Source organism: Camellia sinensis, chromosome 2 (assembly GCF_055761805.1).
Source record: "Camellia sinensis isolate YWXY chromosome 2, ASM5576180v1, whole genome shotgun sequence".
NCBI lineage: Eukaryota > Viridiplantae > Streptophyta > Magnoliopsida > Ericales > Theaceae > Camellia > Camellia sinensis.
This window is the reverse complement of record NC_138962.1, coordinates 177864335-177884646: the sequence shown is the minus strand read 5'-3', so window position 1 is coordinate 177884646 and position 20312 is coordinate 177864335. Positions and strand designations below refer to the sequence as shown.

Genomic DNA, 20312 nt, shown 5'->3' with positions numbered 1-20312 from the left:
ATCCTATGTTTTTGTTTTGGCTGGTTATTGTCTTATCAACTTGGTTTAGTGCTAACATATGATTGTGCTAGTTAGATAGTGCCAACCTAATTGGGATTGTCTAATTTTGCTATGATGCTCTTTGCATCTTCCGTCTTCTGTTATTTATAATTAATTTTTTAGTAACTTTTTTTTATTGTATTTAGTGATTTTTTTTTTCAAAAAAAAATTAAATTTTTACTAGAGGAGCCTCCAAAAAATGAGCATGCTACATCTCCCTAGTTTTTCTCCTGCAAACTCTTTCTAAAGATGTGGCAAACAATTTTGAAAGGAGAGATAAGAGTTTGAAGAGAGTTGATTAGGTAGTATTATTTGCCATGGCATTAGGGGAGGGTGGGGGGAAAATTGAGGGATAGAGCATTACAAAAAGCTAAAAGCAAAAAGTAAAAAATAGTTGACTTCTTCTTTTATTTTATTTTTTTGGATTTGTTCATTTTTTTAAAATTATTCTACACTAGACAATTGGAAAAGTAAAAAATTTTGACGCAAATTAAAAAAAAAACAAAAATTACTAAAGATAAAAAAAAAATTGGAAAAAAAAATGTGATACTAGTATTGTCTTCACAAATATTTACAAATTCATAAAAAAAAAAAAGAAAAAAGAATTATAGTTTTAATTATTTAAAATAAATAAAATTTACCACTAATTTATTTTTTTTATAAAAAAATTACAATTTTCCTAAATTTCTTTTGCTTGATTCATACATTGATGTGTTATTTATTTATTTTTTAAAAAATAGTTACAAAAATCACTAATTTTGTATTAGACCTAGATCATTAGATCCACGGGTCACACCTAGGTGGAGCAACATAAGCATATAATTACATGGTGAATTCTAGCCCTCCTTTGGCATAAGTTTTTTTTTTTTTTTTTTTTTTAAAGGTAGTTGGCTAATTTAATTACAAAAAGTATAAAATAAGTTTAAAAAGTTAATAAGATAAATTGTCATATTCAAATCATAATTATTTCACATTCTCTCTTATAAAACTTTTTTAAAAAAAAGTCAAAAAACCAAGTTGAAATGAACTTTTAACCCTAACTAAAATAATAAAATCAAAAAAAAATCAAAAATCAAAAATCAAAAATCAAAAAAAGCCAACCCACTCCAAAGAAGTCTATAATCCGCACCCTTCATCATAAGTTATTTTAATTATGTCAATTTTTTTTTTTTTTTGGGTTATGATTATTTTTTTTTTATAATTATTCTCTTCCTTCTCTTCACCCAATTTTCCCCACGTAAATCGCACTTTTTCATTGGTTTTTCATTGTTTGTATTTTATCTAGTTTTATTTCCTTATGTCAATTTGGAATTGCAATTCAATCCGTGAGTTCTCAGCTTGAAATCTATAGGAGTAACTTTTTTCTCAGGAAATATTTTTGTTTGTATGATTTTCCTCAGAAACAAACGGGTGTTTCAACTTTAACTGATTTGACTCACAGAATTTGTGGAATTCATGAGATGAGAGTAATGCATACTCTCTCACTGACAATATTTCTCTTAGAAGCATAATTTGCCTGATTTTTCTTTTTATTTTTTTAATTATAAATATTTGAATTAATGCTTTTCGAGCTTGTTGTTTTGATGGCAGAAAATTTTCTATACTGAAATGGCAGCAAGGAAGCCTGGATTAATTGCTTTGTTTGATGTTGATGGCACTCTTACTGCTCCCCCAAAGGTGCCAATTTCCTTCTCCTATTCTTCTTGTTTCATTTTAGCACATTATTAATTTTGTACCCGAAATTTTATTTTATTTTTTATTTTGGCTTTTTTGTTATACAGTGATATTTCTTATAATCTGTAAGGCTGTCTTTGGATCGTGGATTTGAAAACAGAAAGGAAAATGTGAGTGAAATGTGAGTGAAATATAAGTAGGAAAGGAAAAGGAGAGGGAAATGTAAATGAAATATAAATTTTTTTTTTCCCCTTGATTTCTCTCGCTTGTTCCTTTCTATTTCCAAATCTCTGTCTAAATCTATGATCCGAACACAGCCTAAAGATACATAAAAGCGGCTTTTTTACCTGTTGATTTCTTGGAGATCAAGGGTTGTCTTAGTGAATGAGGTGCTTCCTTATCCGATGTCTGAATTCAAGTGTTACCGCCGTGTGATGCAGTTACCCCTACCCATATTCCCTGTTTATGAAAAAAGAAAAGAAAAGAAAGTACCTATTGGTTTCTTTTTGACTAGCTTCAATGTGGAAGCTTATTTATTGGAAACATAGATCCATGTAGCTGACGGCCTATTAATAGTGATTAGGCTTGTCAATCGTCATAAAATGATATAAGTTCATGGCTTTGATACCTAATTTTATGCCAAAAAATTATAAAATGCTCGTATCCCTGTCTTTTTGCATCTTCTAAAGATGGTTAAGTTTCCAATTTAGCAAGACCCAAGTGGTTATGATCATATGGAACTTGCCATATTTATCTGATTTGTTTAGGCTGTCTTGGATCAATATAGAGATTTTAGTGGCTTTGGTGAAATTCTTTTTTATTTAACATTTGCATTTGCTATTCCAATTTCAGGTTGTTACTCTGTATATGCTGAAGTTCATGCAGGAACTTTGAAAGGTACTGCATTGATTATTGTGATAATCCCTTAATGCAATGTGGAGAGATTTTTTTGTCACGCTTTTTATAAATTGTCCTTGAAACTTACAATTAGTGACATTTTTCTTTGATGAATTTTTCAAACTGTCCCTAAAAGTTAAAAATTAGTGACCTTTTTTTGTGACGATTTTTTAAACTGTTGCTAAAACTTATAATTAGTGGCATTTTTTGTGACAATTTTATAACTATTGCTGAAAATTGACAATTAGTGACATTTGTTTCTTAGATCTTGCTTGCCGAAAAATCCACAAAGGCAAATACCCTTCTCATCTGGATTAAGCCACCAAACCTGCCTTGATTGCATTTTACACAAAATAAAAGTAATCGATTTTTTCAATTGAAAACACACAAATAAATAAATAAAAATAAATAAAATATATTGATTGCATGAATCACCTCATCTCACAATATTAGTAAGCACCACACTAGGCATGGACAAAATTATAGGGGTGCAACTAGGGTGGATTTGGGTGGTTGTTTATGCTTATTCCGAGTTGTTAGGGTTTTATTTGGTATAAGATTTGGATTAGAGAGTGTTGTTTGACCCATGAAGTCTATCATAATTTATTGCATTCATGATTAAAAAAATAAATAGTAGTTGTATTTTTAAATATAAATCATCTATTATTTTTTTATGATAAATGTGTTATATATTGAACATGTTATAATTATCAAATTAATTTAATTTTTTTTATTTATTTTATGAATGATATACACAAAGAAATTGTAAAAGTAAAATGAAGAGTTTGGATAATCGGCCTGTGGTGGGTCCCACAATCGTAATATGTTTTCTTTTGAGTAAACTACCAATAGGTCTTAATAGTCAGACTTAATTTCCATCAAGTCTTATTGAAGATAAGTTTTGATAAAATTGTCGCTAAAAATAATTTTTTTGTGACAATTTTTTATATATATCACTAAAAATTAATAATTACTGACTTTTTTTTTAATAATTTTTATAAATTATCGCTAAAACTCATAATTAGTAATTTTTTTATGACAAATATTTTTAATAAGACGTATTAAACAATAAATCTAGTTATTAAGACTTACACATATCGCTTTTGTTTTTGCTAACAACACACTACTAAAACACTCTTTCACAACCTTCAGCGCCTGGTGGCATTTAAATCAGAATTCAGCCCTCCACGCCTCTCGAAAAAAGCTCCTCATCAAAATTCCATGGCGGAGGAGGAGGATGTCCCTGATCGGAACCCTAGGTTCTTCGTGGCGGTTCACGTCGGCGAGGGATTTTACGCGCCGTCGAACGAGAAAGCTCTCAGGTCCGCCATGAAATGTGCCTGCCTCGCTGCTGCTTCTGTTCTTCGCAAGGTATTTCCTTCGGATCTCCTCTCTTCCCCTCCATTTGGTTACCGAGAATCTTGAGGAAAATAAAGGAAAAGGAAATTTAAACTAGAATATCTTGAATCTATGTATTATGTCGTTTTGTTTGAATTCTAAACATTTTCTAACTATTTTCAGTTGAAAAGGTAGTGTTTGGTTCACTGGAATAGAATATGATCATTTCATCACAATGTCCATTCTCACATTTGGTTTGCTAAAAAATGAGAAAAAATGCATTATAAACAGAATCATCATTCACCATTGTAGGTGTGAATGGTCATTTCATACAGATTATATAGATTGATCATTCCATTTTATTCTGCTAGGTATTTGCATATTGATGGAGGGCCTGCTCTCAGAAGTGTGTCAGCATGATATATATATATATACATATATAGAGAGAGAGAGAAAGTCTTCATGTTTGGATGGCCCTTTTAAAGTTTATTAGTAGGGATTACCATTATTCTTTTTTTTGTTCTTTTTTTTTTCTCTCGTTACTTTCAAGTTGTATGCCATTTTCTGCACTTCCTAGATGTATCATAGAAGTAGAGCCCTTGTTATTCTGGAGCATGAACACTGAATATGACTGAAAATTTGTTTTGGATATTATGGTGGGATGGTTTAATTTGATCTATGCTTTGGAAAACATGAGACAATACAGGCTTGGATGAGGATGGTGGTGACCATTGTTGGACATGAAAATTCTTTTGAACATTAACAGTCTTGAATGTGGAAAATTAAAGATCATGTGTTGTTGGAATCCAAGGATAATGGAGAAGACTAAGAGAAACAATAGCTTAACAACATGGTTTGGCTGTAGGCCTAGATTCATGGTCAAACTGGCCAAATGATGATTTAGGGTATATCTTGAATTACAACATAGAAAACCATTTTCTTGGTAACCTGGTGAAACCCACTGATATTTCTCTCACTTGTAATGCGGCCTGCCTTCACTTCTATCAATTTTGTTAATCTTGAATTTTATCAATTTTGCACTTTATTAAGGCATTAAAGATTTACTTTGTGTTGGACGTTGATTGTCTTGAGTAAGTTACATTGTTGAATCTATAGAAATTTGGAGCATGCAAATAATCGTTAGTGGTGGAAAATAGAACTTTTCATTTTAAATGAACTAGAATGATGCCATGCACTATGGGCATGAACTTATCTCATTGTGTGATTTTTGAAATTTATTTTTTAATGAATTATTGTAACTGTCTTCATTGATTTATATTTTTATCCTCAACTCATTTGGAAAGAAAAATTCTTACACAAATGAATTAATCAATTTCCTTTGTACTTTTTTGGGGAAAAAAAAATATAACACGTCTTTGGAAGTAGGCTTTACCGAATGGGATGTTGCTTTAATATAACAATATAGATTAGAAAGAGTGTTAAGACAATTTTCTTGGATGCTGCTCAGCAATTTCCATATTGCTAGATTGCTTTACCATGCAGGCACAGGTTCACTAAAAGAAAATATTTAAATTCACTCATATTTTGAAGCTAGAAAAAATTATGGATTTTAATGAGCCTTTAAACTTAAGAGAGTTTGAAAAACAAAAGCTACTCTATATTTATTTTCAAAGCGACTTTTAATTTGAAAAAAATAAATTAGTTTCTCTTCATCAGTAACAACCCCAGGCTATGCCTCGTAACTACATTGTGCTTGGCAATGGTTCATCTACGCATCAATGATCCTTATTTTTTTTCACTTCAAGAACAATCCACCCTTAGAAAATAGTAAAAGGAAAGCATAACTTAGAACAAAAATTAACTTGATTTTCCTGTCTTGGCTATTTGTTTTCCACAATCTTTTGTCTAAGTCCAAATCAATAGAGGATGATATGTTGCTGTAGGGCTTGTTTCTGAATTTCTGTTGGAATTATATGCCTCTAAGGTCCTTTTCTTCCTCTTCCTTTTCAAACTATTGTATTTAGACTTCAAAGCTGTCTTATAGTGATTATTTATTGTCGCTTTATCTTGTCTGCTAGACAAAAATGTTTACCCAAGTCATCCTGCTGATAATGCTGCTGCTGTCCCTGGATCAAGATTGCTGCTTCATTAATGCTGCTGTCCCTGTTAGAATCTTTTATTGCTACTAGATTGGTGACTTAATGCAGTCAACAAGTAGTTTTGTGGAGTTGATATTAAAATAGAATGGCCCCTAGAGCTTACATGAAGATTGCATTATGAAGGCTCATCATAATGCCACTTTGATTGGCAGATAACAGTTGAGCAACCATGATCAAGATGACATACTAGAAATAAGATTTGATTTTGGAAGCAGCCTATAATGAGACACTTCTTATTTGATGAGATGCACAGAGCCCAAAATACTTGATACATTTTTGGTGGGGAGAGTGGGTTCGGTTTGTGGATAGGAGTTTTAAATGCTCTACTTGTGCAACAATGCAACCAATCCAATCTTTTGCATGTCACTTGATTGGAAAACTAATCTATTTTCAAGCTACAAAGCTGAAAAGTAATAGTAGTGGGTGGTACAAAGAATTCTTTAGTTTCTTTTGTATAATATGCTTACATGCAACTTGGATTACGTGGAAAAAAAGAGTAAGAAATTTTACAATGTGGACTCTAAAGTCATGTCAAAAGTTAACTGAAACTCATGGATTGTTCTTTTCTTTAGTAATTTGTGAAAATTTTGGTCTTGTATATGGTAGATGGAATTACACATTTGAAACTACAGGATAGTTCAAGGACATTTTAGCTGTGCAATAATTTGTTTGGATGAACACAAGCTAGTGGTCCATGAACTGCCTGGGCTCGTTAGATTGGTTCAAACTTAAGGGGACCAATACAATGCCCTAGGGGGATGGTTGGGCTTTGATGTTGTAGGGTTGTTGGGTGGGTTAGATATGGCTCTAGAACATTCCTTCTATCCGTTTGATGTGGAATTGTTGGGTGGGTTAGATATGGCTCTAGATCATTCCTCCTATCTGTTTGATATGGAAAGAGCCATTTCATGCAGTGGAAATTTTCTGTAGTGTCTCTCTTCTTAATTCTGTCTAGCTATTGTGAATTTCATTATTGATCAAGTGTGTTTCTTTAAAAGGTGATCCAAGCACAAATGCTGGGCGTGGCTCAAATTTGACTGAAGATGGTCATGTAGAATGTGATGCCAGTATCATGGATGGTGATTCTAGGGGCATTTGGGGCTGTTTGAGCGGTGCCAGGTATTCCTGAAGTATAATTAATGGAAACCATACTCTAAACAAGTAAATAAGTTTTTATGTTGTGGGCTTCAATTTCTTATGTTCTTTGGCTTTGATAATGTTATGGAGCTTTCATTTTCATTTTATGCTCTTCATTTCTGTGTAGTTAATAATTAGCAGGTGTCTGAAATGGTATCCAAGTTGCTGCTTTGTTGGCCAAGGAACAAATGTTGGGGTCAGCACTGCTGGGTCGAATACCTCCCATGTATGAATACACCTGTGTTTATCTTTGAATTTTGATATACAAATTACCTCTTTATGGCAGCATTGTCACAATACTTGTTATTTATTTCTTGGGGATTTTTCATTAGGAATTATGAGTCGTGCAACATTATTTTGTTAGGGATGTTACGTACTGCATACTATGTGTTAATAGTGAATATGAATCTGCCTTCTACACATGTTTAGTGCTTGTAAAAATCAAATCAAGTGAAACCATGAAGGGTAATGGGTGAAATTAGTTACAGTGATTTGGTCTTTGAGTCAAAATTTGAAAGAAATGATTTATTGAGGAGTCCATTCCAAGTTTCTGATAAATTAGTTTCTTACTTCAACATCATGCCAAATTGGATTTCCTCTTTTTCTTGGCTATACTGGTGATCCTTGGTGAGGAGTTAGTGTATCTCACTAGGGCATGCCATTTGTTGTCCTCCCTCAGATTTTTGTTTTCTTATGAGGCATTTTTTTGTGTTTCCTAGCTTCTTGGTTGGTAAAGGTGCATGTATGTGGGCAAAATCCAAGCGTATTCCTTTGCCGGCAAGTATACCGGAGGCTGATGAAGTAAACTCTCCTAGTTTTCTGTCGTATCTGTCTAAATTTCCATTTCCCTATATATCAATATTTTTTCTTGAATATGTTGGTTTTAAATTTCTTTAGTAATCTATTCTTTATTCTAGAATTAGTTATCATACTTGTTGTGCATCTTTTGGAAACAATGGATGGTCACAGAGAGGGCAAAAACACAGTGGGAAAAATACAAATAAATGCTTGATGATGCAAAAGCCATGAAAGCAGAAATTGATGGAGAGCTTTCTTCTAGCACTCAAGAGGATGCAGCTGTATCAGGTACTCCATGCCATTTAGATTTTAAACAGAACATTCCTGTTCCTTCCAAAGCTGGCAATAATTAAGTGGTGTACCATAATTGAATATGTCAATTACTTGTTTCACGATAAATATATTTGAGAGAGAAGGATGTTCATGCTAAACATGTCAATTTCATTTTTTTTGGTATCCACAACCATGTGGTGTACCATAGCCCCCCCCCCCCCCCCCAAATAAAAAAAAAAAAAAAAACTCTTGTCACACGACTTTATCCCCTTAAACTAAAATTGTAATGCTTAACTTAACCCCACTTATCTTTTTCTTTTTCTTTTTTTTTTCTTTTCAATTTGGACCTCAAGTACGAAAATACCGTTTCAACTATACGGGTAAATTACACTTTACCCCCTTCAACTATCACTCAATATCACTTTACCCCCCTCAACTAAAAATTTTTATACTTTGTTTGGTTTTTAAACTCAATTACAGTTTTTGAGTTTTTTTATTTTTTGTTCATATTTAGTATTAAAAAAATATATATATTAAATGCACCTAAAAAGTTAAATATTTGTAAGGAAATCTAAAGGAAGTTTACTAAAGATGAAAAATAAAAAATGAAAAACAAAAACTGGTATGTAAATGTATTTTCACCTTTAATGAACTTTTTTTAGATGCGTCTAGATTAGACGTACTTAAAAAGTAAAAAAGAAAAAGAAAAAAGAGACTAAAATTTGAGAAGTTTCACTGAAGACCAAAAAAAAATATGAAAAATAAATGCTCAAAATAATTTTTAAATACTAAACCAAACAAATTAATGATGTCATTTTAGGCATTTGATTTGAGATGTCACGTGCAAATCACATGTCAAATTTTCATTTATCTAAGAAACAAATTGTTTAACTCTCTCTCTCTCTCTCTAACTGAGAGCTTCTCTTTCTATTCCTTCTCTTAGGGTTCCTCAGAGCGGCGCTGCTTGGGGAGGGGGAGGGGGTGGGGGTTTCGACCTCCGACCACCTCTCTCCTCTCCCTCCCCCCCTTTTCTCTTTCAGGTTTCTGTCAAATAAGTTTGGGAGCTTTTCTTCCCAAACTCTCCCTCTTTCTTGAGGCGATCTTCTTCCCCCCCATGGTTGAAGTGTGCTAGGTTCCCCTCCTCCAACCCGATGGTGTGGATCTGCTCCAGATATGCTCCAGATCTGATTCGAGGTTGAGTTTTCTGGTCTTCTTTTTTGTTTTTTGATTGTATTTTGGTTTGGTTTGACTCTGGAGTCCATTAGTGCTTGATGTAGCTTACCCTCTTTGTGGTTGTAACCAATGATATATGGTCGGCATGCTCTACAGCCGTTTGTTGGCCTCTGCTTGCAGTACGAGCACAAGCGCATGTTGTGCAGCTGGGTTTTCTTCATAGATTTACTCCTGTGTATTGTTTGTTTTCATCTTTCCTATGCTAGTGTAAGTTTATTTTGGATGGATTCCTCTTTGCATGTGCCGTTTGGCTACTTTAATGGAAATTCCTCTTCTGATCAAAAAAAAAAAAAAAAAAAAAAAAGAAACAAACAAACAAATTGTTTACATTGATACCAATTTGTAAATCAATGTGGCAAATTTAGCATTTTTTAGGTAAAGGGTAAAGTGATATTAAGTGACACTAGTTCAAGATGGTGAAGTGTAATTTATCCCATAGATAAAAGGGTATTTTCATCATAAAGGTTTAGATTGAAAAAAAATTAGTAAATGAGGGGGGTTAAATGTTACAATATTTAGTTCAGGGGGTAAAGTGATACGCGACAATAGTTGAGGGGGTTAGAGTGTAATTTTATCATTGCTTAATATGTCAATTACTTGTTTCATGAAAATATGTTTTGAGAGAAAAGGATGTTCATGCTAAATATGTCAATTGATTTTTTTTTGTATTCACAACTAAATATGCTACAATGATAAGTATGTCAATTATTTTCTTCTCTCTCTCTATTTTATGGTTGTTTTATTAAAGTTTATTTTTAATTTATGAATGTTTTTGCATGTGTTTCACAAACAGAAGTTCTACCATGTGATCATTTGAACACAAATGGAGATCATGATCAATTACGTATGTTGAATGTGCCAGAAGATGACTGCATTATGGACACTCTTGGGCTAATTTCTGTTGACACTGAAGGACATATAGCATCTACAGCTTGGAGTGGTGACATTGCACTGAAGGTGATTATCTGCTTTGTTTTTGTGGCATTTTCTTGTTATATATGCAAAGAGTTTCTATGTTATTTGTCTTAATTCCTCAAATTGTATCATTATTTCTCTAGTGTTCTTATTTAATTAACCCAAGATGGCAATGGTGGTCGAATTGGTGTCCGTGGGAGGAGTTGACTGGTGGCCATTGACGGTTTGGTGGGGGCTTTGGTGTATGAAGTTGTGTGAAAGAGAGAGAGGAGGGGGATTCAGGGGCTTTGATTTAAAAAAAAAAAATTAGTTCCTCTATGACATTTTGTCCTCCCAAGTTCCCAACAACCATGCAAAAGAAATGCTTTTCTTGGTAGTGAATGAAACCTTGAAATGGTTATTGGGTGTTGCTAAGGGCCTATTTGGCATCATTTTCATTTTCATTTTCATGGCTTTTCTGGCTTGTCTTTTATTTAGATTCGATGCCTCTGTTGATCACAATTCGCACGTAAAAGTTGAAATTTGCATGACATCATTTCTAAAATGGATCATTATTCAGTTAAACTTGAAATTTATTCTTCAAATATTTTTAACAGATAACTGGATGTGTGAGATTAGCAGCAATGTATGGCTCCGGTTGTTGGGCATCCTCAAAAGGTCTATTTGGGGCTCCATTTATAGTTGGTTGTTGCGTTAGTGGTGCTGGAGAGTATTTAATGAAAGGATTTGCTGCTCGGGAGAGCTGTGTCTCATCATCATTGTATGTATCCCCGTTGTTCAAAAATGTTATTTTATTTTATTTTATTTTGGGAAGTATAACTAACAGAATAAAAAATAAAAATAAAAAAAACAAAAAGAAAATTGTATTTAGAAATGTAAAATTTTAATTTATCTTTTACTACAAGGAACATTATATTTTCTTGGTACGTGGCTAGTTTAATTGTGGAATATTTTTGTAAAGGTATTCATGTTTTTCTGATTGTTGTTTAGTTTAGTGCTTTCTTCTATGTATTTAGTTTTCATTATTTATTTTTGTGTTAAACCTACAAAAATCATATTCTTTGTTTCCATTTATATATACCCCCAGCTTGTGAATCCAACAATGGTTATTATTTTTGTTGCACAGGTCGCGGGCAGGTTTGGGCTTTGCTTGCATGAAAGTTTTGTGCTCTGTTATGCAAGATAGTAGCCAACACGGTACTGATAAAAGTGCCGGAACTCTAGTTGTTCAAACTGAGGCTCCTATAGCAGTGAGAGCTCCCACTCCCAACCCTCAATCTTAATGGTTGTTTTAAGGGAAAAAATGACTTAATATTTGTTTGTTTCCTATTTAGCTTCTCAGGACTTCACCTAAATTGAAAGCTATATAGATTGCAGCAGCCTACACTTCCTTGTCTTTTGGAATATGTTATTTTGGAAATCCATAGGTAGTATACTCTGTTTTGAGTAATATTTCAAAGCCTTTATTGTTGCATATGAATTTTCTTCTTTAATTGATATATTTAGATCAGATTTTAAGATCACAGTGAGTTCAATCAATCCCTGCAGATGACATTTAATGGAGAATCATCTCATTGAGAGTAAACCAATATGTTGTGTATTAATTAGGTGTGAAGTGTTCGTTAACATTTACTATATATAATGATTTCTTGTTTTGTAATTGAACAAATATTTTATATAAGAGCATATCATAAACTGACTGGAAGAGATTTGCATTTCATATTTGAACTGTGCATTTCGTATCAGTCATAATTGTAATGGTGACATGTAACAATTTGTAGTTTGTCCTATTTGGTTCTTCCTTTTTTTGCCTTTTCGTGTGCATATCATGTTATATTATGAAGGTGTTTGGTAAGAAAAAATTTAGCCTCGTTTAGGCTAAAATCTATAAATAGACAAAATGTTAAAAAAGCTAATAAGTCTAAATATCACATCAAATCCATAATCATTTTATTTTTTTTCTCACAAACATTACATCAAACTATAAAAAAATTCAATCATATTTCCAAATACAAAAAATTTAGCTTACTAAAATAGTTAAAAACTAAAATAGCCTATTAAAATAATAACTTTTCAAACACCCACTATGTTGGTTTACATTTATTGATTTTTTTGCTGATTACACAAAACGAGGCAAGCATGCGCAAATCAAACCTAATTGTGTTTAATTTTTTACTTATACGAAATTTATTTGTTTTATTCATATGTTTTTATGTAGGTCTCATTTTTTAGGACGACTACAAAATAGCAAAATAGGATCGGCATCGACCAGTTTGTCGCACGAATTGATGTTAGTGAAAGTAAAAGATAAAATATCGTTTGCTCTTAAGATTTTAATAAGAAATTTAAAATTTGGAAGTGAATCAAATTGATTTATTTGTTTTCTTCTTTCAAGTAACTTATCATGTTTCAAATTGTTAGTGAGGCAAACTTAAAACCTGAAAGATGTTCATTTTTGCTCACGAGAGATCAGCACAATTATTTTATGGACCATTCTTCCCCAGCATGATAATGGGCTTGTTTGGTGTAGAAAGTTGAAAATCTGTGAAGCCTCTTTCATTGGGCTGTGGGCCAAAACCTTAAGCCTAAGTGAGCTCGCATGGTGGACTGATGAGTGGGTTAATAGGCCATCTCTATGGGCTCGTGGCCTAGCCTCCAAGCTTAGCCCAAGATTTGAGTCTTTTTAAATAATTTTTCTGCACTTTTTTTTATTTAATTATAATTTTTCATGGGCTAGGCTGGGCTGGGTTTCAAATTTAAGGCCCAATCTCACTTGTGCTAGCATGTCTAGGATTTGGGCTTTGTTTCCGGAAAAGCCCAATGAGCTTGGGCCAAGTTGGGTTTCAATTTCAAGGCCCAATTCTAGGCCTTATCTAACCTGGGCTGGCCTGTCCAATATTTGGCCTTTGTTTGAGTAAATTTCTAATGAGCTTGGGCCAGGTTGGGTTTCAAATTCAAGGCCCAATCTCATTTGGGCTGCCAGTACAAGTTTTGGGTTTTGTTTAGGTAAAAGCCCAATGAGCTTGGGCTAGATTGAGTTTCAATTTCAAGGCCTAATTCTAGGCCCAGTCTCACTTCAACCAACATGTCCAAGATTTGGGCTTGGTTTTAGGTAAAAGGCCAACAAGCTTGGGCCTGATTGAGTTTCAAATTCAAGGCCCAATTTCAGGCCCAATCTCACTTGATCCAGCCCATTTGGGATTTGGGCCTTGTTTGGATAAAAGCCTAACAAGTTTGAGCTGGACTAGGTTTCAAGGACAAAAAAGTATATGTCATTCTGTTAGGGTTTCTATTTATATCCAAAAAAAAAAAAACAAAATATTAAGTACTTTCAATTTCTTAGCACATGTTCAATTATTTAGGGTTTTATGTTAGTCTCAATACACCTTATAATTTTTCTTCAATTACCTTTCAAGGTACATCCAAATAAAACAAAGTAACTATATTCGGATTTACAATGCCTAACAATATTATTTGATTCGGACTTTCAAATCCAAACATGTTAACTTTGTTCGATAGAATTAATCAAGACAAGATCACACTATGATTCGTCTTTCGGGTCTTCTGTGCCCTAGAAATATCTTTTCAACTCTGCCCATCTCATTACAAAAAGCCCCAGTTTTGATTCATTTGCAGATGTGTCCAACGATTTCATATCAGCTTTCCATATAGTTAGGCAATTTTCTATAATAAAGAGCTCTAATTTTGTCAGAAGTTACTATTCTCGGAATAAAAGCAGTGATTCTTCCAAGAATTGAAGATATAATAGAGTATTTAGATGAATTTAATAGCGTTATTTTTTTGGATAAGGGCACAAGATTGATGGAGCTTGGTTTTGATGACTTTGTTATGTAAAATGTATATATAAATCAAGAATTGTATCTTTATATTTATGTAAATATTTACTTCTTCTTTGATGAGTTGTTTCAAAAAACGATTTTTATTATTATTCTCATCCATTGTTTGATTTTGTTCAATTTTTTTTTTTATTCGCAAGAATAAGAAACAATGATAATGATAATGGTGAGTTTTAGTGGGGTGATTTGGAGTTTTGTAGTAAGGAAGAAAAAGAAGAAGGAGAAGAAAAAATAATTGAAACTTGGGGAAGAAGATGAAGAATATGTATATGTAATTAGAGTGTAAAAAATAATATTTAATTTTCGGGTTTAATATATATTGTCCTTATTAGGATATAATAGGAATTAAAATTTTAAAATTTTAATTGGGTGTATTTAATAGTTTTTTGGGTATAAATAGAATCCCCCCTATTCTCTTTGATCTTTCTCATAATTTTTAAAATTGAGCTTTTGAGATTTATTTATTTAATCCTCTTAAAAATAAGATTTATTTGAAAGAAGTGATTTCATAAAAGAGTACTGGTAATATATATATATATATATATATATATATATGTATCTTTCTGGATTTTTTCGAGAAAAATATTTGTATATGTTTCTTTTTGGTTAATTACTAAAAAAAAAAAACTTCACGGTGTCACGTGTTTTTCACTTTAAACTCCAATGTTTCAATTTCGATAAATTAAATCTTATTATTGTTATGATTTCAAAGAAAGAGACTTGCATATTTTTTCCGTACTTTTTTATTTTTTAGTAAATGCTTTTGTGACCACTTTCTACCACCATTATTATGTTCACACTCAACTTTCTTTTTCTCTATTTTTGTCCTTTTCTTTCTCACTTTTTTTGTATTATTATTATTTTTTGGTTAATTAAAAAAATTCCAAAGTTTTATGCGTTTTTTACTTTAAATCCCAGTGTTTTAATTTCGATAAATTAAATCTTGGAGTTTCATTCGTATTTCAATGTGCCTCCTCCTCCATCCATCTCCGTTTGTGTAAAGTAACGGAGAATAATTTTGGGGTTTAAAGAAAAACGCGGGAAATTTTAGTTTTTTATTTTTATTTTTTGTTGTAATTAACCCTAATATTATTATTATTTTTGTGTATGTATATAACTTACATATCTTATTATATATGTACATATGTGCTTGTATATATGGTGCAATTTTTTTATTTAAATTTTGACTCTTCTAATGATAAAATTTTGATTTTCTTCATAATTTTGATGACTATGTAAGAAAAGCTACCTGAAATGTAAGAGACACTTATCAGTGTTTTAATGGATTAAGGCTACCTAAAATGTAAGAGACTTTAATAGATTAATGTTATTTTTAGTCATTAAAATTATAGATGAAATCAAAATTTTACTCCCTTCGTCCAATATTGATAGTCACTTTTTGAAAATTCATTACACTTTGAATTCAAATTTTAAATAATTAATTTCAAAATACCTTTCTATTTTCATTTTTAAATATATTTATAATTACAAGGGATAATTTTGAATTTTTTTTAATTTAAATTTTTGACTTTTCAAAATGGACATACATTTTGGGACTACAATAAATATAATAATAGACCAATAAAATGGGACGAAGGGAGTATCGGTCAAAATTTGAATAAAAAAATTTTATTATATATACAAACACACACGTTCATATACCGTAAGATATATAAGTTATATATACACACACAAAAAAATTGAAGGTTGCATTTGACTAACTTTTGAAATCATGATTCCAATATAAAATTTTCAAAATTCGTAATCAAACACACAATTCAAAATTACTCAAAACTAAATTAAAAAATTATCTTCAAAACTCATAACTAAATACACAATTCAAAATTCTTTTCAAAACTCAAAACTAAACTCTTTTCAAAATTCTATTTTAAAAAAATAATAATTTTTTTAAAAAAAATTATTTTTAGGATCATGATTTGAGTATGGAGTCGTGTTTTCAGTTATGAGTTTTGAAAAGAGAAAATTTGTTTGGTTATGAGTTTTGAACAGAGTTTTGACTACGTTTGTTTGGCGGATTAGGTTGGATGGTATTGTTAGTGAGGGGATTATTAATGTGTGGATTGTTAGTAAGGAGATTAGGCGAAAGTGTGTTTGTTTTAAGGATAAATTATGCAAATGGTCCCTGTAGTTTAGACGATGTGTCAATTTGATCTTTGCTTCAATTTGTTTGATTTTGCCTCTTAATTTAACAAATTATTTCATTTTAGTCCAATAAAATAACGGTTGTTAAGTTTGGTGGACGAAAAGTCTACACAATGTGTCAATTTAGTCCCTATAGTTTACACCATGTGTCAATTTGGTCCCTGTTGTTTTAATTTGCTTGATTTTGACAAGGACCAAATTGACACATTATGTAAATTATAGGGACCAAATTGACACATAGTTTGACTTTCCGTCTACCAAACTTAACAATCATTTTTTATTGGACTAAAATGACACAATCCGTTAAATTAAGGAGCAAAATTGAATAAATTAAAACAACAGGGACTAAATTGACACATCATGTAAACTACATAGACTATTTGTATAATTTACCCATGTTTTAATGATATAGTATTGAAGGTGGTTACTGATGAGATTGTTAAATTATTTTTATAACAAATCTAAAAAAAATAATTTTTATATTAAAAAAATTATCAAAAACAAATATATTTTTTTTAAAAATAATAGATTGCAATTGTAAAACAAAAAAAATTGCACTGTTTCGGTCAACCGGCCAGACATCCGGGGATGTTCGGACGAACGATCGGGTAAACCTAATCCGCTATATTTCATGCATTTTTGTGCTGTATTTTTTTAAATATTAAAAAATTTACTTTTTATTTTAAATATGTAATTTTTATTTTAAATATTTTTTTTATTTTTTATTTTAAATATTTTTTTATTATATAAAAATATTTTTAAATATGTTAATTTTTTTGTTATGTGTTTGGTTACGATTTGAGTATAGAGTTTTGAAAGTAGTGTGGAGTTTCGAGTTATGTGTTTGGTATGAGTTTTGAAAATAATTTTTGAATTGATGTTTGAGTTATGTGTTTAGTTACGATTTGAGTATGGAGTTGTGAAAGAGTTTAAAATATTAAAATTAAAATATATATATATTTATAAAATAAATATTTAAAATAAAAAAATTAAAAATATCTAAATAAAAATTATATATCTAAAATAAAAAAAATAAAATTTTCTTAAACATTTTTTAATATTTAAAAAAAAATAGATCCATAAAATTTAAAATACAACTCAAAATTCAAAAATTCAAAATACAATTCAAAACTCTTTTTAAAATTCAAAATTCAAAAACTCATAACCAAACAAAATTTTCTTTTTTTGAAACTCAACTCACAATTCCACACTCAAATCATAACTCCATACTTAAATCATAATTCCAAAACTAAACCAAACACAACCAAATATTAGGGTTAATTACAAAAAAAATTATAAGATTTCACGTGTTTTTCACTTTAAATCTCAGTATTTTTCATTTTAAATTTGAAAACAATTCTCCGTTATCTTACACCGACGGAGATGGACAAAACGAGCACGTTGAAATACGGATAAAACTCCAAGGTTTAATTTGTTAAAATTGAAACATTGAGGTTTAAAATGAAAAACGCGTGAAATTTTGGAATTATTTTTGTAATTAACCCTTTTTTTTTCTTATGCTTTTTGATGTTCACAAACATAACATCAATGTGGATTGTGAAAATAAGGTGGAAGTGAATTATAATGGTGCAGGGGAAGAAGAAAGTAGTGATAAATAAAAAAATAATAAAAAGTAGAGAAAAAAAAAACATAAGTGTCTTTCTTGGAAATCATAGCAATGGTGTCTATTTTATGTGGCTGATAACATTTCTTTGCAGTTCTCAATCATTTTTGTACATTTCACTAGCAAATTCTCGAGTTCAAAAAAAAAAAAAAAAACTTATGTTTCCAAATAATTAACTTTAATAGAGGAGTAGACATAATAATAGTTAAGATTTTTGTTAAGTTAATGTAAACCAAAAAAATATGTTTGCTTATATTTTTGTTTTCAATTATGTTGATAAAGAATATTCAATTAATACTAATATTATTCATTTTTTTGTGTTGGTATAAATTAAAATTTAAAATTTTGCAATACTTATTTTTGATGAAAAGTTACATATATTTTTATTCTCTAAAGTTTAAATTCTGAATCTGTTCCTGATTAAAAATCTTGTTAAATGATTGGACCATTTTACATTTTCGTTTGGTAAAACAAAAAAAGAAAATCAGAAGTTGATATGAAAATTTTGTTTAATAAACTGTTTTTGATAATTACTTTGGGAATAATCATTTTTTATAGTGAAATTAAAAGATCCTTCCAATAAAAAATGTGTAAACATTTCCACTTTCTTATTTTGAAAATACAAAATCATTTGATAAAAATTTGTGAATTTTGACACTTTTTTCCACAAAGATTAATATGAAACTAACCAAATCAAATCTTAATTCCCATTACTCATTACAATAAGAAAATAAACATGTGTAAATTTTAACCACTAGTTTTTATAGTTTTGGTGTCATTTCAATCTTTATAATTTTTATTAAATTATAAATTTTCTTAACTAAGTAAATCAATCTCAATCATATGATTAACAGTTTTACTTCAAAAACACTAATTGATGTTATTAATTGAATCGAATTAATACAAAATTTAAAATCAAATCGATTAAAAATATATAAATCAAAATGACATATGAGACAAAATACAAAAACAACCAATTTAAGTTAATTTTACCCACTAAACATTACCACTTTCCCCTTCTTGATTCAAGGAAGATTCAAGGCTATCAACTTGCAACTAAAGACAAGGAAATAAAACAAACAACAAAATCAGGTCAATTCTATTGTGAAAAAGAATTTTTATTTTTTATGATTATCTGACAAATCTCCACAAAAATAATAAGAAATAAAAAATTTAGTCATCGATCTATATTGAAGAGTATTGTTCGAACTCATAGAGTTCGTTACGAGTTTCATTATAATAATCTAAAGGGGCACTTTTTCATAAATCCTTTTTTACCTACTTATATTCCTTTTGGTCTACATTATTTTCTTATATTCCAATAAGCCCTCTGGGTGACATAGTTACCAAAATACCCCTAATAATATTCACATTTACATTTCACACCATCAATGTGAATGTTCACATCGTCAATGTAAATGTTCACACCATCAATGTGAATGTTAACATATCAATGTGAATATTCACTTTGACGTGTCAATGTGAACATTCACACGTCAATGTGAATATTTACATTGTAAAATATGAATGTTCACATCACCAAATTGCTAACTGTTCAAAAAATATTTGTAAGGGTAAAAATGTTCATAAAATACCTTAAATATTAAAATTAAGATTTGGTAGATCAAATGTCTAAATAATAGGATTTATTAGAATATAAGAATATCTTATAAACTAATTGAGATACAAACGCTTGAAAAAGGATTTTCTAATAAATTTCTCTAATCTAAACCATTCGTTTTGTATTTTGAATTTTCCATTATTTAGTGTTTTTAGAGTTCTACTCTACATTATTTATGTTAGAATATTTGTCAAATTATCTCTTACAAAAGAGAGAATTTTTTTTTTAATTAAATTATAAATTAAACCATTGGTCCCTGTAATTTAAGTAAAGTGTTATTTTAGTTATCGTAATTTTAATTTAAACATTTTGGTCCTTGTATTTTAAATTTTGTTACAAGATGGTCCCTCCATCAAATGTTGTTAACAATTGAAACAGAAAAAATTAAGTGCAAAATTAGAAAAATCAAAATAAAAATCAAAATAAATTATAAAGACCAATAATATAATGAATATACTACATTGATGGTCTTTATAATTAATTTTAAATTTTACTTTAGTCCCTTTTTTAGTTTACTCATAATATTTTTCCATTTTAAATTCAAACAAAATTAAAAATGTATTAACCAAAACCCCATATTATTGGGTAAAGATTGAAAAACGTCTAAAGCCACTCTCTACCAA

At 30.2% G+C, this 20312-nt stretch overlaps 1 pseudogene across 1 annotated transcript; it reads left to right on the top strand.

Annotated features, from left to right (window-relative positions):
- The first annotated feature begins 3842 nt into the window (after nucleotides 1-3842).
- Nucleotides 3843-11944, top strand: LOC114303020 (putative threonine aspartase; annotated as a pseudogene). Its single transcript, XR_014351257.1, has 9 exons — nucleotides 3843-3981; nucleotides 7067-7187; nucleotides 7333-7431; nucleotides 7925-8006; nucleotides 8129-8291; nucleotides 10303-10466; nucleotides 11021-11184; nucleotides 11551-11674; nucleotides 11759-11944. The product of XR_014351257.1 is annotated as a putative threonine aspartase (transcript).
- Nucleotides 11945-20312: the final 8368 nt, after the last annotated feature.